Source organism: Heterodontus francisci, chromosome 2, assembly GCF_036365525.1.
Source record: "Heterodontus francisci isolate sHetFra1 chromosome 2, sHetFra1.hap1, whole genome shotgun sequence".
In the NCBI taxonomy this organism is placed as follows: domain Eukaryota; kingdom Metazoa; phylum Chordata; class Chondrichthyes; order Heterodontiformes; family Heterodontidae; genus Heterodontus; species Heterodontus francisci.
This window is the reverse complement of record NC_090372.1, coordinates 101,981,244-101,996,335: the sequence shown is the minus strand read 5'-3', so window position 1 is coordinate 101,996,335 and position 15,092 is coordinate 101,981,244.

Genomic DNA, 15,092 nt, shown 5'->3' with positions numbered 1-15,092 from the left:
ATCTTAACCAATTAAAGATCTTTTCCATGCTGAAGGAGAAAGTGTCTTTCTAAGTGACAAGCAAAAATTAAGAGGAAGGAAACTGGAGCTGTAGGCACAAGCCTAAGGGTAAGTGATTAAACATCCCAAAACCAGTTTGCAGAATAGGAGGTGGTAAGCAGCTTGGGACAGTTTACTATGTTAAAGGTGCAAGTTGTTGTTGTTGTAAGTACTGCTAGAGGTGGTTGCAAGGACAGTTCACTGTACCATTCCATAGCATCATTCCCCATAGGTTAGTATTGCAGCACATTGGAAAGTGGTGAAGCCATATCTGACTGTTATTAGTATTAGCTGTACCAGCCTGCACTGGATGATAGCTGCAGATATCCTTGCTGCAAATGACACAGATTTATATTTGGCACTCTGCTGTGTTAAACCTTACAGAGATAGATCCTCATCATTTTTACCAGTTGGCACAAGAACAGTTGCAGATATATTTGGTAGCATCTTGCAACTCGATCAAGGTATGCTGCTTGTTGATTAACCTGTCATGTCTTTATCATACATTTGCACTGAAACATATATGATGTAATTGATGTGGTTCTGCCAAAGCATCTGACATAGAGGTTAGTCAGGTAGTCACATCTCTTAATAGTTTCATTGTGTCTATTTTTCCAATCCCCTTTGGGAAGAGGAGCCTCTATATGCACAAATTTCCAGCCAAAGCAAAGTCTGGAGATCTAAATATCAGGGTCCAAACTTTTCTCAGTTGTGAAGATAGAAGTAGAGATTTATATTGGTGCAAGGAACACACCAGTGGTGGGGTTGGAAAACTGTGAAAAATGTTACGGGCAGAGGACAATTAAAAGCTAATGTCGGAATAGGGGGGACAAAAATCTGTAAGTCTATGTAAGTGTTTGTCAGGAGCAGCACCAGGTCCACCTAAGAATGAGGTGCCAACATGGTGAAGCTACAACACAGGACTACACGCATGCTAAACAGCAGAAGCAGCATTGCTATAGACAGAGCTAAGGGCTCCCACAAGCAATGGATCAGATCAAAGCTCTGCAGTCCTGCCACATCCAGTCGTGAATGGTGCACAATTAAACAACAAATGGGAGGAGGAAGCTCCATGACCATCGCCCTCCTCAATTACGATGGAACCCAGCACATAAGCACTGAAGTGTTTGCAACCATCTGCAGCCAGAACTGCTGAGTGGATGATCATCACAGCCTCCTCCTGAGATCCTGCCAGTCTTCAACCAATTTGATTCACTCCATATGACATCACAAAACAGCTGAGCTCACTGGTTACAGCAAAGGCTAAGGGCCTCAACAACATTCCAGTTATTGTACTGAGGACTTGTGCTTCAGAACTAGCCACACACTTGGACAAGCTGTTCCAGTACAGCTACAACACTGGTATCTACCCAACAATGTGGAAAATTGCCAAGGTATGTGCTGTCCACAAAAAGGTCAAATCCAATTTGACCAAGTACCATCCCAACACTACTCTCAATCATCAGCAAAGTGATGGAAGGTAGCATCAACAGTGCTGTCAAGTGGTACTTACTCAGCTGCTCACCAATGCTCAGTTTGGATTTCACAAGGATCACTCAGCTCTAGACCTCATTACAGCCTTGGCCCAAATAAGAACAAAAGAGCTGAATTCCAAAGGTGAAGTAGGAATGACTTCCTTTTATATCAACGCAACATTTGGCCAAATGTGGCATCAAGGAGTCCTACAAGTCATTGGGAATTCTGGGAAATCTCTCAACTGTCTGGAGACATACCTAGCACAAAGGAAGATGGCTGTGGTTGTTGGTCATCTCAGCCTCAGAATATCACTGCAGGAGATCCTCAGGGCAGTGTCCTAGGCCCAAACATCTTTAATTGCTTGATCAATGACCTTCCTTCCATCATAAGGTCAGAAGTGGGGATTTTCATTGATGATTGCACAGTGTTCAATTCCATTCACAACTCCTCAGATAATAAAGCAATCTGTGTCTGAATGCAGCAAGGCCTGGACTAGATTCGGGCTTAGGCTGATAAAAGGCAATAACATTCACACCATACAAGTGCGGGGCAATGACCATCTCCATCAAGAGAGAGTCTAATCATCTCCTCTTGAAATTCAATGGTATTATGATCAACAAAATCCCCACCATTAACATCCATTGGCCAGAAACATAACTAGACCAGCCACATAAATAAAATGGTACAAGAACAGGTCAGAGGCTGAGAATTCTATGGCAAGTTACTCACCTCTTGACTCTTCAAAGTCTGCCCACCATCTACAAGGCACAAGTCAGGTGTGTGATGGAATACTCCCTCCATGCCAGAATGAGTGCAGCTCCAACAACACTCAAGAATCTTGACACCATCCAGGTCAAAGCTTGATAAACACCCCATCCACCATATTAAACATTCACTCCTTCCACCACCAGCACACTTGGCAGCAGTATGTACAATCTACAAGATGCATTGCAGCAAGTCATCATGGGCCCTTCGACAGTACCTTCCAAATCAATGACCTCTACCAACTAGACGTACAAGGGCAGCAGGCGTTTGGAACACCCACCATCTGCAATTTCCCCTCTAAATCACACACCATCCTAACTTGGAACTATATCGCCATTCCTTCACTGTCACTGGGTCAATATCCTGGAACTCCCTCCCGAACAGCACTATGGGTGTACCTACACCATATGGACTGCAGCAGTTCAAGAAGGCAGCTCACTACCACCTTCTCAAGGGCAAGTAGGGATGGGCAACAAATACTGGCCTTTCCAGCAATGCCCACATCCCATAAACGAATAAAAAAGAAATGACTGGAATAGAGCTCATCTAATTTCATCTCATCTGTCTGGCCCCCCTCTTCCAAGAATCTTTTGCATTGAAAAATCCCGTTAGGAAAGCAGTTGGTAGCAGTTATGATTCAGGGGCAAAATTAAACTTAAAACAATAGGCCAGAGACTCATGAAAACTTAACTACCAGCAGAAAACCAAAAAAAAGCAAATGTTCAAAAAATGGCTGAATTGTTGCAAAATAGACATAGCTGTGTCCTATAATCAATTAACACCAACAGTTCATTTCTGAGCAATTCTGTAACCAATTTTTCCTTAGGAACAACATACTGCGTACCAAACAGCAGGAAATGGTATGTATGTTGCCACCTCCAAATGAATATTTAACTGAAGCAGCCACCTATTTGAGACGTGCTGTATGCGCTAATCCTTATAACCCACTGCTCAGAAACTACATCATGGTGCAAAGTGTATGGAATTCCATTGAGACAAATCTCGTGCCCATTTCTTCATGACTGGCCATTCAATGTATGTCACTACAATAGGCATGTAATCGTGGAAAATTTAGCTCAAACTCATGAGAAGAATAGTCTGATTTGTTGCTGTCTCGATGATTTTGAAGTAATATGTGGATTTAGCAGTGCAAGAAGATCAATGGTAGAGCTTGAAATGTTTGAGCCATGGTGGGTGATGAACAGTCACACCTTGCTAAGTATATTAGAAGTTATAGCCCAATGATTTGAGATCAACGAGATGGCTATTGTATTGTGGATGCAGTGGAATAGAAGAGTATATGTTGTGTAATGGGGATGAGGGTGTCAAAGGTGGGCTACAAGCGACTGAGGATCCTCATACATTTAATGTGTTAAATGTGTTAAAACATCATGTTAATGTGAAATACATATTTCTTTGAAGTTTTTCTTCTGTTTAAACTTAGAAGTTTCAGTTAAAGGAAAATTGGTAAATGAGAAAAACATTCAGGATGTATTTTGAGTAGTTTGTGGGATCTTTGTGGGCAGACTATGCAATCACAGGGTGATAGACTCTCACTAGAAAAAAACAGCTGTTGCATGTCACCTACCGTGTTACCTTTGATGTTGAAAAGGCCTGTAACAGTGTCACACACAAGAGAAACAGATAGGCTAGAGTTGTTTTCCCTAGAGCAGAGAAGGCAGAGGGGGGACCTGATTGAGGTATACAAAATTATGAGGGGCATAGATAATGGGATTGAAGTTCAACTTAGGCAACAGAGGAAAATGAGTGATAGTGAATCTGCAGCCCATTTTAATCTGCTTGATTTTCTTTGCCATTGAAGTAAGTCATTATCACCCATTCTGTGCAACTGCCCAAGTCAAATTTCACCCCCTATTATTTTGCATCTGGGACCTTAATGAAAGATGAGACCAAGACTCTATCCTCTTAATCAATGAAATTTAAGGATAGAAAAAGAAATAGAGGGATGACAGCAAAAAGGAATAGGATGAATTGGCATTAACTTAGAGTCATAGAGCCATAGAGTTATACAGCACAGAAATAGGCCCTTCGGCCCATTGTGTCCGTGCTGGCCATCAAGCACCTATCTATCCTAATCCCATTTTCCAGCACTTGGCCCATAGCATTGTATGCTATGGCATTTCAAGTGCTGATCTAAATACTTCTTAAATATTATGAGGGTTCCTGCCTCTACCACCCCTTCAAGCAGTGTGTTCCAGATCTCAACCAGCCTCTGGGTGAAAACATTTTTCCTCAAATCCCTTCTAAACGTCTTGCCTCTTACCTTAAATCTATGCCCCCTGGTTATTGACACCTCCACTATAGTTTCTTCCTATCTAACCTATCTATGCCCCTCATAATTTTGTATACCTCAGTCAGGTCCCCCCTCAGCTTTCTCTGCTCCAGGGAAAACAACCCTAGCCTATCTCTTCATATCTGAAATGCTCCAGCCCAGGCAACATCCTGATGAATCTCCTCTGCACCCTCTCCAGTGCAATCACATCCTTCCTATAGTGTGGCAACCAGAATTGTAAGCAGTACTGCAGCTGTGGCCTAACTAGCGTTTTACACAGCTCCATCATAACCTCCCTGCTCTTATATTCGATGCCTTGGCTAATAAAGGCAAGTATCCCATATGCCTTCCTAACCACCTTATCTACCTGTGCTGCTGCCTTCAGTGATCTATGATTAGATTAGATTAGATTAGAGATACAGCACTGAAACAGGCCCTTCGGCCCACCGAGTCTGTGCCGAACATCAACCACCCATTTTATACTAATCCTACACTAATCCCATATTCCCAACAAACATCCCCACCTGTCCCTATATTCCCCTACCACCTACCTATACTAGTGACAATTTATAATGGCCAATTTACCTATCAACCTGCAAGTCTTTTGGCTGTGGGAGGAAACCGGAGCACCCGGAGAAAACCCACGCAGACACAGGGAGAACTTGCAAACTCCACACAGGCAGTACCCGGAATCGAACCCGGGTCCCTGGAGCTGTGAGGCTGCGGTGCTAACCACTATGGACAAGTACACCAAGGTCCCTCTGACCCTCTGTACTTCCTAGGGTCCTACCACCCATTGTATATTGTGAGAGTTAGACCTCACAAAATGCTTCACCTCACACTTCTCAGGATTAAATTCCATTTGCCACATCTCCGCCCATCTTACCAGCCCATCTATATTGTCCTGTAATCTAAGGTTTTCCTCCTCACTATTTATGACACCACCAATTTTCGTGTTAAGTACCAAAAGAAAAATAAAATGAGGGAAAGAAAGATTCAATTAAGAGAGAGACAAAAATGAGACAGAAAGGAAAAGAAAGAAAAACACTCAAAATTTTAAATTTTAAAAATCTCTAAGTACAATTTACTACTTGCAAAAATGAGACTCTACAGTTTAATTTGTTCTCTTTCTCAGCTGGACAAGTTGAGTGGCATTGCAGGTACATAAATCTTGTCATTCAAAGGGTCCTGCCCTTATACTCTGCAGTGAATTTAATTTGTATTCACTGTGCAAATGTAGCAATTTATTGAAATTCCTGGGGAAGTTGCGGGCGAGCTGCTATTTTTGCAAGACTAACAGCGGAGTGGTGCAAATTTGTGGCAACTTGCAACTGATGGAAGATTTCTTCCTCACCACAATTTGTTGGACAATTTACATACTAATAATGGCATTTGCACTTAACTTGCCATTATTTACTCAGCAAATTCTGAGCCATTATGAAGTGAGTTACTAAATGATCTTCTATGGCATTGATCATAGTGAGCTAGAGGAAATGTTATTTTAGAACAATAATGATTTTTTTCCCTGTACACTATTCATTATATTATCATGACCAATGGCTTATTAAGGTGAGTGAATAAAGCAAATTCAACCCAAAATGGGGATAGAGGTTATGATCTAAAACTGTTGAAGTCAATGTTGAGACCAAAAGGCTGTAAAGTGCCCAGTTGAAAGATGAGGTGTTGTTCATCGAACTTGCATTGAGCTTCCTTGGAACAATGTAGCAGGCCAAGACAGAAAGGTCAGTGGGGAAGTAGGGTGGGGAATTGAAGTGACAGGCGACTGGAAGCTCAGGGTCATGCGGACTGAACAGAGGTGTTCTGCAAAGCAATCACCCAGTCTATATTTGATCGCCCCAGTGTAGAGGAGACTGCATTGTGAGCAGCGAATACAGTATATTGAAATGAAAGAAGTACAAAAAAATCATTGCTTCACTTGGAAGGGGTGTTTGGGGTCTTGTTTGGTGAGAAGGAAGGAGGCAAAAGGACAGTTGTTGCATTTCGTGTGCTTGCATGGAAAAGTGCTGTAGGAAAGGGGGGGGTGTTGGGGGTGACTGAGGAGTGGACCAGGGTATCACGGAGGGAATGGTCTCTTCGGAATGCTGAAAGGGGAGGGGAGGAGAAGTGTGTGGGGTTGCGACATCACACTGCAGGTGTGGAAATAATGGAGGATGATCCACTGAACATGGAGGCTGATGGAGTGGAAGATGAGGACAAGGGGAATCCTGTTGTGGATCTGGGAGGAAAGGGAAGAGATAAGAGCAAAAGTGCATGAAATTGAACAGACACAGTCGAGGGCCCTATCAACCGAATCCTTGGTTGAGAATAAAGGAAGACATACCAGAAGCACTAGTGTGGAAGGTTGCATTGTCCGAATAGATACAATGGAGACAGAGAAACTGGGAGAATGGAATAGAATCCTTACAGGAAGTGGGGTGTGAAGAAGTGTAGTCAAGGTAGCTGTGGGAGTCAATAGGCTAATAGTGAATATTGGTTGATATCCTGTTCCCAGAAATAGTCAGAGAAGTCAAGGAAGGGAAGGGAAGAACATCAAGCTCGAGGAGCAGCATCTAATCTTTCGATTAGGCACTCTACAGCCTTGCAGACTGAACATTGAGTTCAATAACTTCAGAACATGACTGGCCTTTTTTTATATTTTTCATTTTATTTTTTAACCATGTGGCTGTTTTTCAAATAGACAGAGCTGCTCATTATTCTGCTATTAACACTCTCGCTGGACTAATGTTTTGTCTTTCACCACAAGCATTAACATATTCTTTGTCTTTGACCCAGGACAGCTTTGTTATTTAATGCCTCCTGCCCTCTGCCCATTACACATCTTCCCTTTTGTTCTCTTCCCCACCAACCACCCTCCCACACCCCGTCCCCCTTCATTTGCTAAAACCTAATTCTTTTCTAACCTTTACCAGTTCTGATGAAAGGTCACAGACCTGAAACGTTAACTTTGCTTCTCTCTCCACAGATGCTGCCTGACCTGCTGAGTATTTCCAGCACTTTCTATTTTTATTTCAGATTTCCAGCATCTACAGTATTTTGCTTTTATTTTGATGTTTAATTCACTGCCACTTCTCTTCCAGGAATGCTTACCTTGAAGAAGTTCTGCTCTTTTCTCCCACGGGATTTCTGTTTGTCTCTTTTACCTTGTTTATCTTCATTGCTTTCTATTTCCCTCCTGGTGTTTGATAAGGTCTAAACCAAAACTCGTTTTCACAGCCACATCTCCTTCCTCAGTGATTGTTTCTGGCTCCGACTTATTTCACGTGGATTCCAACTGAAGTTTCACCCTTCATGTTTTGAATCCACCCAGGATTACAGGTATCTCTGAGAAATACAATGATCCTCGGACTGCTGTTCTCACCGCATCCTGAGATTCACATTCAGTGCTATGCGCCGCACACACTTGACCTCTTTCTCTTGAAGCACCGCCACACCTAATCTCAATGCTGTTCTGCTCCGCAGTTTCATTTAATCCTTTGTCTTAACTGACGCATTAACAAAAAACTTTTACTCTTCCTTTCAGGTGTTAAGGAATGCAAGCTCCAGCTGCTCATAGGTACCAACACCCCTCCATATCCTTCTTCCCCTTCACCTCCCTCTGACACCATCCCTTTTCCTAATCTGACCCCTTGCTGTGTATTCACTATACCTCTGACCGTCCCATCTCTGCCGCTGAACGATTTGCACTTAATAAAGGACTCAGTTTTATCCCCTTACTCCCCCACCTCAATGAATTCCGCACTCGGCATGATGTTGAGCTCTTCTTCTGTCGTCTTCGTCTCCGGGCTCACTTCTTTGACCATGAGTTCTCTCCCTGAACAACAGACCCTTTCACCCACCTCCAGTGTTCTCCATCCACCTGGACCCCTCCCTCTTGCCCGTTACCCACTCTTGATCTTTTCATTGAGAACTGTCGGCATGACATTGGCTGTCTCAATTTCTCCGCTCCCCTTGCTCACTCTAGCCTGTCTCCCTCCAAACTTTCAGCACTCTGTTCTCTCAGGTCTAACCCCAACATTGTGATCAGACCTGCTGACAAGGATGGTGCTGTTGTCTGGTGTACCGACCTCTACCTTGCAGAGGCTGAGCACCAACTCTCAGACACTTCTTCCTACCTTCCCCGGACCATGATCCCACAACTGAACATCCACTGTCTCCAGGACTGTCACTGACTTCATCTCCTCCAGAGATCTTCTGTCTACAGCTTCCAACCTCATAGTCCCACAACCCCAGACAGCCTGCTTCTACCTCCTCCCCAAAATCCACAAACAGGACTGTCCTGGTAGACCCATCGTTTCAACCTGCTCCTGCCTCACTGTTCAATACCTCAAATACTCCTTCCAACTGAAATATTGCTTAAATTGTACTTCTTTCAATTTAATATGCTGTATTTGCTGCTCAAAATGCAGTCTCCTCTACACTGGGGAGACCAAACACACACTGGGTGACTGCTTAAGCAACACCTCCATTCAGTCCACAAGCATGACCCTGAGCCTGTCATTTTAATTCTCCACCTGACTTTTCTGTTCTTGGCCTACTGCAATGTTTTAATGAAGCTCAATGCAAGTTCAAGAAATAGTACCTCATCTTTCGACTGGGCACTTTACAGCCTTTTGGTCTCAACATTGATTTCAGCAGTTTTAGATCCTGACCTCTGCCCCCATTTTGTTTTGTGTTTTTGCTGGTTCCGTTTTTTCTCTTGTTTTTGCTTTCTTATTTTCTTTACTTTGCACTTGGATAGCTGCTATCCTGCCATTACACCTCCTCTATACATATCTTTTGTTTTTTTACTTGTCCCATTACCAATCTCTTTGGTATTGCAACATGAAGCCTTTTATCATTTAATCTCTCCTGCCCTCCACCCTATCACAGACCCTCCGCCCTATACCTTTTGTTCTTTTTCCCCTCTCCCCCCTTCGCTTGCTCAAAACTTATTAAATTTCTAACTTTTCTCAGTTCTGGAGGGCCCCCCTAAGTCTGCAAGGAAGTCACCTTGGTTTACTGGGAGACCTTCTTGCATGGTGGAGTCTCCCCCAGTGCTGGTTAAATCCCAGCAACGGAAGGAAGGGCTTCAACTGGCTTCTGGGTGGGAAGGCCGTCGTCAGCCTATCCTACCCCGACTAAATTCCAGTGTGACGGGGAAGCGACAGGCCCTCCACCCCCTGCCTCCTGTCACAATTCTATGGGCACCCCGCCTCCGTACCCATCTCCAGGGGGTGGGGGGGGGGGGGGAGGCATAAGATTCAGCCCCATTTGTGTGTCAAGCTTCCAGCAATTTGTGGCGAAGAAGAGATAGCCTGTGAGTTACAAAATGCCACAAATTATTGGACAATTTGCATCACTCCAGCATTAATGGTTAGGATCTGGAATGCACTGCCAGAGTGTGGTGGAGGCAGATTCAATCATGGCTTTCAAAAGGGAACTGGATAAGCACCCGAAGAGAAAAAAGTTGCAGGGCTATGGGGAAATAGCAGGGGAGTGGAACTATCTGAGTTGCTCTTGCAGAGAGCTGGCACAGACATACCAGGTCGAATGGCCTCCTTCTATACTGTAACCATTCTATGATTCTACCTCTGACCAACAAGTGAATATCCTTCGTATCTCTGTGATCTAATGCTGATAGCTTCTTCTATACCTGTGACCATTCCTTTAGCAGATAGTTAACTCTTAAACGAAACTCATCTCTGTCTCTAAATTGCCTCATACCTGATTACTGTTCTTATCACTCCTTGGATACCTATTCATCATCAAATTTCCAGCATTTTCTGTTTTTATTCCACAGTCCTTCGCTCATAAGAAACCAGAATAGACTGCCATCAGCAAGAGGGCAAAAGAAATTGTTTTTTATGATAGAAGCCACAAGGCTGAGACAAAGAAGATCTTATTCAGTATGACTGAGGTTAGATTTAAACTGTATGAAAAGTAGAACAAACTGATCTATTCTTGGGAGAGGAGAGGCAATCATCAAGGAAGGCAACATGAAGAATCAGAAGACGAAGATGAGAAAGAATTACATCAGTAGACACTTCAGAACAAAATGGTTTGGTCACCATACATTCTGAACTGTATTTCATCCGTGAGTATCGTCTAGATCTATAGCTTATTGTCATTTGACAATCGAGTCAAGTACTGAGAAATCTTTGTATCAGCTTCTGTAGTTATTGTCTCCACTCAAGCTTAGAACTAGTATAGGATTATTTCACTAAACATAGAGGCAAACAGAACTTGCCATTTATCCTAGTGTGCAAGTAGACTCCTTCCATATCAGCAGGGAAGGTAAAGGTCAGGACCAAGGAGAAGAAGATGCCAAACAGAGTGGGGCCTAAAATCTTCTTCTTTGGCCTCCTTGTCTTGGGAGACAATGGGTAAGCGCCTGGAGGTGGTCAGTGGATTGTGGAGCAGCGCCTGGAGTGGCTATAAAGGCCAATACTAGAGTGACAGACTCTTCCACAGGTGCTGCAGAAAAAATTGGTTGTTGGGGCTGTTACACAGTTGGCTCTCCCCTTGCGCTTCTGTCTTTTTTCCTGCCAACTGCTAAGTCTCTTCGACTCGCCACACATTAGCCCCGCCTTTATGGCTGCCCGCCAGCTCTGGCGATCGCTGGCAACTGACTCCCAAGACTTGTGATCAATGTTACAGGACTTCATTTCGCCTTTGCAGACGTCTTTAAAGCGGAGACATGGACGGCTGATAGGTCTGATACCAGTGGCGAGCTTGCTGTACAATGTGTCCTTGGGGATCCTGCCATCTTCCATGCGGCTCACATGGCCAAGCCATCTCAAGCGCCGCTGACTCAGTAGGGTGTATAAGCTGGGGATGTTGGCCGCCTCGAGGACTTCTGTGTTGGAGATGCGGTCCTGCCACCTGATGCCAAGGATTTTCCGGAGGCAGCGAAGATGGAATGAATTGAGACATCGCTCTTGGCTGACATACGTTGTCCAGGCCTCGCTGCCATAGAGCATGGTACTGAGGACACAGGCTTGAAACACTCGGACTTTTGTGTTCTGTGTCAGTGCGCCATTTTCCCACACTCTCTTGGCCAGTCTGGACATAGCAGTGGAAGCCTTTCCCATGCGCTTGTTGATTTCTGCATCAAGAGACAGGTTACTGGTAATAGTTGAGCCTAGGTAGGTGAACTCTTGAACCACTTCCAGAGCGTGGTCACCGCTATTGATGGATGGAGCATTTCTGACGTCCTGTCCCATGATGTTCGTTTTCTTGAGGCTGATGGTTAGGCCAAATTCGTTGCAGGCAGCCGCAAACCTGTCGATGAGACTCTGCAGACACTCTTCAGTGTGAGATGTTAATGCAGCATCGTCAGCAAAGAGGAGTTCCCTGATGAGGACTTTCCGTACTTTGGTCTTCGCTCTTAGGTGGGCAAGGTTGAACAACCTGCCACCTGATCTTGTGTGGAGGAAAATTCCTTCTTCTGAAGACTTGAACGCATGTGAGAGCAGCAGGGAGAAGAAAATCCCAAGCAGTGTGGGTGCGAGAACACAGCCCTGTTTCACGCCACTCAGGATAGGAAATGGGTCTGATGAGGCACCGCTATTGTGCCTTTCATATTGTCATGGAATGACGTGATGATATTTAGTAGCTTTGGTGGACATCCGATCTTTTCTAGTAGTCTGAAGAGACCACGTCTGCTGACAAGGTCAAAGGCTTTGGTGAGATCAATGAAAGCAATGTAGAGGGGCATCTGTTGTTCGCGGCATTTCTCCTGTAGCTGACGAAGGGAGAACAGCATGTCAATGGTTGATCTCACTGCTCGAAAGCTACACTGTGCCTCAGGGTAGACATGCTCGGCCACCTTCTGGAGCCTGTTTAAAGCGACTCAAGCGAAGACTTTCCCCACTATGCTGAGCAGGGAGATTCCATGGTAGTTGTTGCAGTCACCGTGGTCACCTTTGTTTTTATAGAGGGTGATGATATTGGCATCGCGCATGTCCTGTGGTACTGCTCCCTCGTCCCAGCACAGGCAAAGCAGTTCGTCGAGTGCTGAGAGTACGGCAGGCTTAGCACTCTTGATTATTTCAGGGGTAATGTCGTCCTTCCCAGGGGCTTTTCCGCTGGCTAGAGAATCAATGGCATCACTGAGTTCCGATTTTGTTGGCTAAAATCTATTAAGGCTGAAACACATCATGTTCTGATCAGAGAACTCCTCTACCCTGATGAATCTCTACTAGTCACTCACACAGAAACTCAACTACAAAGACCCATGAACTGTCTCTTCCATGCCCATAATATGTTCTCCTTGACAATAAGCATCAAGAAAACCGTGGACATGGGACAAGGGGTTGCATCTCTGCCCCTGATCACACTAAATAATACCGCATTTGAAGTGGTTATCAAATTATTCTACCTTGGGTCCACACTGACAGACCATCAGTCCCTTGATGCAGAGCTTGATACATACATAAGAAAAGCAGCTACCACCTTTGGCCGACTTTTGAAACATGCATGGGATAACATATCACCAAGCTGACCCTTAAGATAAAGCTGATGGTTTATAAGGCCTGTGTTCTCAGCATCATGTGTATGGCTGTGAAACATGGACGACTTACAGCTATCAGGAAAAGAAGCTCGATAATTTCCATCTTCGCTGTCTGCGGCACATTGTGGTTCTCTCCTGGCAGGACAAAATAACAAATGTGGCAGTCCTCTCAAAGACAGAGCTCCCAAGTGTGTTGTCATTAATCAATCGGAGGCAGCTTTGGTCGATCAGACACATCTGCAGGATGGAAGACAGTAACATACCCAAGAACCTTCTGTATGGTGAGGTAGCCAGGGCCAAACGATCAGTATGGCGCCCAAAGCTCTGCTTCAAGGATGCTTGCAAGCATGACATGAAGACCCTAAATGTCGACTATTGCACCTGGGAGTTATTAGCTGGTGAAAGAGGGAAATGGCAACACATCCTGTGGACTGGTGTGCATTACCACGATGACCAGTTGCTACAGCAACTTGGCAACAGGCACCAGTGTCAAAAACAGTACATGTGGCAGAAGTTGCCTCTCAAGAATTGGCCTTCACAGCCATCAGCAAAGGTGCACCAAGAGAAGGCATCCCACCTAAATGGATTGTTTGCTGCGTGTCCATCATCTTTCATAGATAGAAGGATGCCGACTAACCAGAGGCAAACAAAAATAATAGTAATCTTACAACCGTAATTTCAGCAGAAGAGCTGCAGGAACCCAGGAAATTAGCACAAACACCATAGGAAACAGCAACGCTATCAAGGAGTTACACTGTATGATACTGATATCACAGTGGGCGGGATTTAATTGGCTGCCGGCTGGTGGGAATGAAACTTCCAAGCGACGGGCTGCAAGGTGGATTGGCTGCCTGCTCCAAGGAGGTGGGCAGCTGATTTGCATAATTAAAGGCCATATTAAGAGCCATTTTACAGGACTGTTGGCATTTTGCCGATGGCAAGATGGCTGCCTTGATGCATGGGGAGATTGCCAGCTTCATGCGGCAGTCCAGAGGCCATCAGAGCCTGAGGCTTCATGTCCCACAGAGGGGGCCACAGCCAGGAAAGTTTGCCCCCATGGACCCAATGATCCACCATGCGAGTTTGCATCTAAGAGGCACTTCCATCTTGGGGGGGTGGTGTCTGTCTACAAGGTCTCCTATGTTCCTCAGCAGCGCCCACTGCTCTCGGTGTGGCTGCTGAGGCGTCAGAGCTGCTGGGTGTCTGATAGAGCCAATAACATGGAGAGCCCACCTACCATCCTTAATTGGACAGTGGGCCTGCAGGCGGCCTCCTAAATCTGTTCCTGCTGCCAGCAAGTGCAGGATCGGGGCCCATTTTTTGACCTGATGCTGGGATCCTGAAGCCTGTTGTAATATTCAGCCCTTTTTGTGTACATAGGCAGGGAAATTGTGCATTTAATTGGGAGGTGTTTTGTTGTGCAGAGTTATGAATCAATTATTTTATTCTTGCTCTTGGTAACCCACTGTGTTTTTGCCACACTTTTGCATGCCACACCCAAGAGGTTAATTTGCTGTAATTCCACTATTCTGACAGTTAGAAGGCATAGCCCATAATCCAGGGATAGGCACCAACATATTGCAACACTGACATTTGACAAAATTGACTCAGCCACGGATATGGGGGAAATTAATCTGTACATAAAGCGTATAGCCAACCTAATGCCATCAAAACACATCCAACATTACTTGCTAACTCACCTTTAAAAACAAGGATTAATTATCATATTTTTTGAGGATTCATATTTAAATTGTGGAAATGGATTCATTTTCTGGAAAGTTGAAAATTTCATAGGTGTTAGACATTGTTTTGTTGAAAAGACTTGATGGACATTTTTTTTACAAGGGTCACTCAGAGGTCTTGTTTGAAAACAGCCTTTTACTGGAAATCACATGCTTTCAGCTCAATAAACAACAGAAACCTTGGTGACCTGGGAAAGATGTTTACCTAGAAGTGATATGTCATGATTTATGAGGCCAGGAGGTTCATACTTGCTGTTTGGTTTTG